Genomic DNA, 8,967 nt, shown 5'->3' on the forward strand with positions numbered 1-8,967 from the left:
CGTTCACACTGACCTGAATGTTACTTGAGTATGAAGGAGAGTATGAGGTGGCGGACTAGTAGGATGCCGGGGAGGGAAAGAATGAGAAGGAAGAGGAAGACGGGGAGAGGAATGGTGTGAAAAGGAGGAGAGAAGAGGTGAGAGAAGAAGAAAAGAGAAAAAAGGAGGAGGAGACGAAGAAAGGAGGAGGAGGAGGAGGAAAGGAAGCCAGCCTCTCCTACCATTGATAGTGTGTGTGTGCTCAGCTGGTGGCAGTTGCCAGCTCTCTGAGCCAGACTGTACCCAGCTGCCTCGTGGTCCCTACTGCCTCGAACTCCCTCCCTCCCTTCTTAAGCCCTTCCTCCTTCCTTTAATCTACGTTTTTCCATCCTTTCTCTTCTTCCTCTGATCAGACCTTTAATCCTTCTCTCCTTCATCTGATCTGACCTTTAATCCTTCTCTCCATCATCTGCTCTTTCCTTTAGTCCCTCCCTTAGTCTTAAGTCCCCTATAATACCTCCTTACATCCACACTTACTACTGTGCAATCTACATCTACAGGACCTTAAATTCCAATATTAACCTTGACCTAAAACGCTTTCTTGATAGTTGTGACAGAACCCACAGGCACAACACCAGACACAAACATCTCTATGACATTCCCCGTATCCGACTAAACCTTTACAAAAATTCAATGTATGTCAAAGGCCCTAAAATCTGGAACACCCTACCTGAAAATTCCAAAACTGCACACACATTCATCACCTTCAAAACTACCATCAGAAAACATCTCATCTCCCTGATACACCCTGTCAACTAATAATACGAATACCACCTGGTGGTTCACACTTACACTCACTCACCCATTTGACCATAAACAGAAATATCAATCTCAATCTCAAAAAATGAATCTTAACTAGTCATAAGTTGGCCTGTGATACTCCAATACTGAAACTATGTATAGTGCCAAAACAAAAGCATTCACATTGCTAAACTCACAACTAGTATTTAGTCACTTAGCCATAATACCAACTTACCTCATAATTTTGTAATATTTTAAACTTAAGATTTAATATAAGTCTGCCCGAAATGCCTAGCCATGCTAGGTGTTCTAGTGGTACACTCTGTAATTATTTTACTACATGTAAACCACACAATAACCAAATTCTGTAAACTCAACATTGTAATCCTTATAGAGAATAAACTTTGAATTGAATTGAATTCCATCCCTCTTTAATCCCCATCTTCTTCCTTTAATCCCTCTCGCCTTTAATACATCTTCCTCCATTAATCTTTTTCCCCTTCCTTTAATCCCCGACTCTCTCCTTTAATCCCTCCCTCTCTACTTTAATCCCCGACTTTCTCCTTTAATCCCACCCCCTCTACTTTAATCCCTGACACTCCTTTAATCCCTCCCTCTCTACTTTAATCCCTGACACTCTCCTTTATTCCCTCCCTCTCTAATCCCTAAATCTCTCCTTTAATCCCTCCCTCTTTCTTTTAATCCCCCTTCCTCTAATATCTTCTTTCCTCAATTTCTTCTCTAATGCCTCCATCATTTTTCAACACCTTCCCTTCCTCACTCCTTAATACTCCCTCACTTCTTTTTAACTTTCTCACTCTCTCCTGTAATAAACTCCTCCCCCTTTCTCTCATGCCTTCCTGTAATACTCTTCTCCCCTCTTTCTCTCATGCCCTCCTGTAATACCCTTCTCCCCTTTTTCTCTCATGTCCTCCTGTAATACCCTCTTCCTTCCCTCATTTCTTTAATACCTACCTCCCGCCCTCACTGCTTTAATCACTACTTCCTCCTTTAATCTCCACCCCCAACCTCCCGTAATCCCTCACTGCCCTCTTTAATCTCTCTCCCACATTTAATCCATAAGTTTCTCCTCATTCTCTCCCTCATTCTTTTTCTCTATATGACTTTTCATTCTTTCCCTCCCTTTCACTCTTACCCCTCCCTCCCGTGATTGATATACCTGTGACCAATTTCGAGGGTTTTTCTACCTTAACAACCAGGCCTTTGGCCAGACTTCCTTGTTGAATGCCTGTTCAACCAAGTTGTTTGTTAGAGGCCCTCTGATCCACGTATCCATCACAGCCTGGTTAATCGGCACTTGCCGGAGGTATTGATCTGGTTTTCTATTGAAGACTTCTTTATTTGTTCCAGCAATATTTAGGATTTCTGTTGGTAGTAGGTTGACGAGTTTTGGGAAACGGATGTTGACTCCCCTTTCTCTTATTGTGCCTTTGTCGCCCCTGATTTTCACTGGATTTATTTTACGCTTCCATATCTCTCACTCGAAGTTGTCATTATAGTTTGTAGATTCGGGAACAGGTCATCCAATATCTTCCAGGTGATTATTATTAGGTATTTCTCTGTTCTTCACTCCATTGTGTACAATCAAAGTACTTTGATCCATTTCCTCGAGTTTAAGTATTTTAATAACTATGTTTATTTACCAGCTCCTATATCCTTCCTGTCTTGAACGGAGCTGTGAGCACAGAGTAATATTTTGGATGTGAGAGCAGAAAGTTCTCATTTTCCACCCTGTTATATTTCTGGTCTTTGCTGCACTTACTTCACTGTGTTTTCTGAATGACATAAGTAATATTATATTTCCCAATTTTTTTTTTCCTGCGAGATCATGTTGCGTTTTATATTGTGTTCGTTCTTCATTATTCACATATCTAAGCAATGACATATGTTGTTGAGCATGGTATTATTTTTATGTTCGCAATGATAAAATTCATTACATAATTGTAATTTTTCTGAATCTTCTGCAGAGGCGGATAAGACCACAGTTGTATACTGCAGCATCCAACTCGGATTAGAAACAATAGAGAATATTTTCCAGAAATTCTGTGATTGAAGAGGGTATTGAATTGTCAGAATGAGGCAAGAACAATAGAGCAATCAGTAGTGTTGAGGAAAATTTAATGCTGTATCACCAAGGTGTGTCCGAATTCAGTTAATGATTCAAAGAGATGCCCTATTGCTAAGCGACTGAATTAGACTGTAACAACCAGTGAGAGAAATATTGAGCTTCTCAGTGATGTCAAAGTTGTGGATTGTATCCAGACTCAGTGAAAACAGAATATTCAGTAAGTTGAGAAAAAAAAATGGATTGTAGGTCATTACATGCTGGGCGCGTGTGTACGCGAGTCGTCAGGTGGAATAATTTCAGCTGATACAAAGTACATCAACAACCAAGCCACCGAATTACATATTCATAATTATATTATCTTATTTATTATTTTTCTTTAATATGAATGATTTTTAATTGCAAGAGATACGATGATTATACTACGATGCAAAATGGTAATTAAAAATCAAACTACTGTTGTTGTTTTTCCCTCTCCCTTAACTGAATTTTGAGTTTTGCATCAGTGCAGGAAAATGATCGCCAACTGGGGTGGATGTTTCAATTTCTCTACTATGAGTGGCTGACACACACAAAAAAAAAAAAAACGGTGACTAGCACTGGGGTAGAGAATTTGCCGGTACAGTTTTAGGTACAGTGATGTCTGTCACTTTCCATAATACATTGGGGAAGGGAATTGAAATCTCCACGGAGATTAATATTTTGTAAAGGATTTTCCACATTTCCAAGGCGGCTATTTATGTACTCCATACGGTGAATTACTCTGCCGTTGCTGGTGGTGGTTTGTATACAAACATAATTACCAGAATTTTGGTCTTCACTTTCAGTGGTTCTGTGTAACCGAGTCTTTCAGCTAAAGACACCTCTCTCTTCCTCCTCCTCTCTCCTTTCCCTCCTACTCTTTCCTTCCCTTCCTCACTAATTCCCATCCTCCTCCTCTCTCCTTCCCCTTTTCCCCCTCCTTCTCCTCTCTCCTCCTCTTCCTCTCCTCTCTTCCTCTCTCCTCCTCCTCTCTCCTCCTCCTCTCTCCTCCTCCTCTCTCCTCCTCCTCTCCTCTCTTCCTCTCTCCTCTCCTCTCTCCTCCTCCTCTCTCTTCTCCTCCTCTTCTCTCTTCTCCTCCTCTCTCCTCCTCCTCCTCCTCCTCTCTTCTCCTCCTCTCTTCTCCTCCTCTCTCCTCTCTTCTCTCCTCCTCTCTCCTCCTCCTCCTCTCTCCTCCTCCTCCTCTCTCCTCCTCCTCCTCCTCCTCCTCCTCCTCCTCCTCTCTCCTCCTCTCTCATTCCTCTCTTCCTCTCTCCTCCTCTCTCATTCCTCTCTTCCTCTCTCCTCCTCTCTCATTCCCCTCGTCCTCCTCCTCTCTTCTCAGAGGCTGCTGCTGTGAAAAGCTGCCCTCCCCCCTACCAAGATACAGTACTTGCCATGATTTTTTTTCTCATTCTGGTATCCGACGTAGAGACAAATTTCATCACGGCATCGTCCTATGCAGGCTAGAATTTGTATGAAAGTTTAATGAGGATAAGTTTGTTACTCATGGGAAAAATGAGAAAATAAAAACTGGAACGAAGCACACAAAATCGAGTCGCTCAAGTTTAATGTTTGAGACAGGAATGATGTCAGAAAATCTCACATTGAAGGATTACTACAGTGTTATCAAAGCCGTAAGGAAAATGATTGAATGGATAACTACTGCCTTTAAAACAAGAAAATTAAGACACTTGTTCTCTTTAGGATGGAATAATGTATACTAACATCCCCTTGTAAAACTTTTCAAACCTTTCCTTTCGCCCGTAAAGACTTATTTGATAAGTCTTTCAAGTCAGTTCCTGATCTTCCAGGCTATGGTGCATACGTAGGATTTCCGTGCGCCTAGCACCAACAGCTGGTTGATCAGGCCATCCACCAGGTCGCCAGAGCGTCGACTCCGAAACAATCCTGGTAAATTTTATTTACTTGTATTATCACATTGTGTCGTGATGTAGACTTCGATCTCTGAGAAATCTCTAATGTGGGTTGAATGCTCTATAATTTGCTTGTGTTTTTATGAGGACACCATTTCTGAAAGGAACTTTTATTTTTCATCGTTGTTTTTAGGCTTTGAGTATTTGTAAGAGAGAGAGAGAGAGAGAGAGAGAGAGAGAGAGAGATAGATAGATAGAGAGAGAGAATGAGAATAAACTACTTGGGTTGCTTTGAATTAGTTTTATTGTTTTCTGATTTAGTACTGATGGTGAGAGCAGTTGGGCTGCCATTGGTCCTGGGGTTCTTGGTATGTCCAGTATTTTTCCATCCTGTTTTATGTTAATTTGTAAGTACTTTTGCTTAATCCGGTTTGGGTCATAGTTGTAGTATTTGAGGAATGTAGTAATTGTGTTTTCCCAGTTTGTATTCCTGTGCTTCTTGCTGTCTCCATATTTTTTATCTTTTTCGAGCCTGACTGTTTCTTTTTTTCCCTTATTCTTTACTCCTAAAAATATAATCCTTCCTGAAGTATGTTTTTTTTCGTATTTTAGGATGGTAGAAATTACATATTTCTTGAGAGTGACATTTTAAATTTATTAGATTGTTGAAGCAGTTCTTTGGTGTGGGTACATACAATTTTACCCATATCTTCATATATCCTTAGAAAAATATTTTAAGTTTCATTAATCTGTGCTGATGCCATCTGAGGTATTTTTTTTTTCTTCTGTCTTTTTTTTCTTCTGTGTCTTTTCTTTCTTCTGTGCCTGAGAATCAAAAATGAGCACCCTAAATCCCCACCAGTTCCTAGAGAATCTGAAGATAGAAGCATACAAGGTCTGTATGAAGCACCTACCATTGAGGAAACCCAGAAGATCAGATATAGAGAGAGCGCAGGAGATGGTACAGAAGATGAAAACGGGTTACAGAATGGCTTAAAAACACACACACGCTGCAACAGAGGAAAGATAGTCTTAGAGGAGAGATCACTGAATTAGAGCAAAAAACTTAGGATGTCATATCTAACAGAAGAAATACAAAGGGAACAAAAGGCCATACAGGATAATGCAAGAAACCCAAAATATTTCTATTCCTGTGCAAAATCCAAGCTAAGAACTATCTGTAGAATTGGACCACTACTGAGAGAGGGGTATACTGACGATGAACAGGAAATGAGTGAAATCCTATAAGAACAGGTAGAGAATGCAGAAACATTTTTCACTCCGGCCGAAAGCCGCGGAGACCAACTAATTGACATTAGTACAAATCCTATAGATTTCCAAAAAGAAATGGACAAAATGCCCACTCATTAAGCACCTGGACCGGATTCATGGAATGCCCTATTTATAAAGAAGTGCAAACTACCATTAGCACGAGCCCTCAGTATTCTTTGGAGAAAGAGCCTAAATCTAGATGAAATACCGGAGGCCTTAAAGAGTGCAGACATAGGTCCTTTGCACAAGGGAGGTAGTAGAGCACTAGCTAAAAATTACAGACCAGTAGCCCTAATTTCTCACATAAAAATCTTCGAAAGAGTGATGAGACGGCAGATAAATTTCATGGAGCAGCACAACCAGCATAAACCGAATCTGCATGGTTTTAGAGCAGGACGATCATGCCTGTCACAGCTGTTGAACCATTATGACAAAATTACGGAGGCATTGGAAGAAGAACTAAACGCAGATGTGATTTACACAGATTTTGCAAAGGCTTTTGACAAATGCGATCATGGAGTGGGTTCGGGGCGGGCTCCTAACGCAAAGAACACAGAGTAGTAAACAGAGCAAGATCCATTATCAACTAGGTAAAAAGCTCAGTTCCCCAAGGTACCAACACCCTCCCATATGTGGGGCAGCGAGTCTCCAACAGCAACAGCCTGGTTGACCAGGCAAGCACTAGACGAGCCTGGCCCATGGTCGGGCTCCGAGAGTAGTGAAACTCGAAATTTCAAAGGTGTATCAAAGGTGTGTCTTTTCTTCTGTTTATTTCTTCTGCGTCTTTTCTTTCGTCTGCGTATTTTCTTTCTTCTGTGTCTTCTGTGTATTTTCTTTCTTTCTTCTGTGTATTTTCTTTCTTCTGTGTATTTACTTTCTTCTGTGTATTTTCTATCTTCTGTGTATTTTCGTTCTTCTGTGTATTTTCTTCTGTGTATTTTCTTGTGTATTTTCTTTCTTCTGTGTATTTTCTTTCTTCTGTGTATTTTCTTTCTTTTGTGTCTTTTTCCTTCTGTGTCTTTTTCCTCCTGTGTCTTTTTCCTCCTTCTGTGTCTTTTTCCTCCTTCCGTGTCTTTTTCATTCTTCTGCCTTTCCTTCTTCTGTGTCTTTTTCCTTCTTCTGTGTCTGTCTCTTCTTTCGTGAGTTACCCACATCTGCAGAAGTCGGTTTCATTTTCTCTGACTTTCGACTGTTCATCTTGCTGTGCGTTTCCTCTGGTTCTTTTCTTTGATTTTTTAGTATATGATCCTTTTTGTTTCATATATTTGTCTCTTCATTTGTTTAGCATTTATTATGTCGAATTTCCCTTTCAATACCTTTACAGTTTTCACCTCAATTTCTCTCTCCCTCTAATATTTTCCTCCCTCTCTCCCTCCTATAATCCCTCCCTCTCTCCACTTCTCAGAATCTCTCAATCGCTCTAAATCTCTCTTACGTAAATCTGCATAAAAGGTTCCTTAAAGGAGGTTGAAAAACTTAAGATATCAACATTGGGCGAGTCAAAATAACGCTGTGTAAATGTGAAACATTTCAGCTGTTTCAGTAAGATAGGATTGAGGGAGAGAAAAAAGACGAAGCAGAATACAAGACTCAGTCATGTATTTTTTTTTAGAACGAAGTGAACAGAGAAAAGATGTAGCAATATTTTTGCTAATCGACATAACATTACAAAGTTCAAGTATATTTTTTCAGGTAGCTCGGTGGTAACGTCTTCACAACCGAAAGAATCCAAGTTCAATCCTGGGCGAATAGAATCTTAAGCGTTCACTCATCAGTAAAAACGTGGGTGTTTACCATTTGCTGTGAGTTGCATCCTAGATAGGAGCAGAAGTAGAATAGCTCTGTTTACAGCCCGTTAATTCAATGGTTTAAAATGGAAAGTATCCATGATTAAGCACGTTACAAGGTGGATTAAGTGAATTAAAGCATCACACAATAAAGCTGGGACTTTTTCAAGTGCTTGTGATCTCTCGCTCAGAAAACTGTAATCCTCTCATATCTCGAAGCAGGTAAGATATCAAGAGCTCGAAATTTTGTACAGAGCTTTAACTGATTACCTTGAATCCATAAAGCATCTAAATTACTGTGCCGTAAGTGTCGCAGAGTTCATGCACTGTATTGTGAGGGAAAGGAGAGCAAAATGCAGCACAACTTTTATTGTGACTTATGTTTTTATTCAGGGTAGAGCTTTATCAAAGACAAAACTTGATGAGGATTCACTGAGTGAAACGTCGTAATAAAAGCTTGTTGTGCATTTTGTCTTTTTACTCATTCCTGTCAACATTAATTCTGTGCATCCTTAGGATTAGATACAAGTCTCTCTCTAAAATATACGTCCTTGAAAAATACTTGAGGCCTGATCATCAGTCTACACACTGCCATAAAAACTTACTTCACAGAGAGATACGGAAGGAAGTGTAGAACAAACCCAGTAATAAGCAGGGGTGTCATAGACAGAATAACACTGGATCCAAATGGTGTTGTACCCACAATACTGAAGAAAATACATACGTTGCCTAAAAAGCATTTACTGGGACCACCTATCGTTCTTTGTACAAATTTATCAAGTTCTTCACATAGCGAAACGTTGGCCGGTGAAACCTTAAATTTTTTTTGTTGACTAGAGAACAGTCTGTCAGCATCTATGATCCCAATCGATAACTTTCCACGAGCAGGTGTGAAAAATATTGACGTAACAAAGGTAGAAGCTCTCAATATTAAATTTGATGCCACTGCTGCCGTTCCTTATCTTATATCCCTCTTTATCTCATCTGTCGTTCTTAACTCTATGCTTTCCCACCTGTCGGCCTCTTTGTCGTTAACTATATTTCCTCACCAGTCGTTCTTGTTAACTCTGTGCTTCCCAACCTGTCGTTGTCGTTGCTTAATTTTCCTCCAGTGTTCCCTGTTTCCATTCCTCTCTTAGTCCCGGTT

General features: G+C 40.1%; 1 long non-coding RNA gene across 1 annotated transcript in view; it reads left to right on the forward strand.

Annotated features, from left to right (window-relative positions):
• Nucleotides 1-4,552: 4,552 nt before the first annotated feature.
• Nucleotides 4,553-8,967, forward strand: part of LOC138854898 (uncharacterized) — a 167,713-nt gene continuing 163,298 nt past the window's right edge. The window contains exon 1 of the long non-coding RNA XR_011394057.1: nucleotides 4,553-4,798. This is a non-coding gene — a long non-coding RNA (uncharacterized lncRNA). The remainder of the gene's footprint in view (nucleotides 4,799-8,967) is intronic.

The sequence above is a fragment of the Cherax quadricarinatus genome, chromosome 73, assembly GCF_038502225.1.
Source record: "Cherax quadricarinatus isolate ZL_2023a chromosome 73, ASM3850222v1, whole genome shotgun sequence".
NCBI lineage: Eukaryota > Metazoa > Arthropoda > Malacostraca > Decapoda > Parastacidae > Cherax > Cherax quadricarinatus.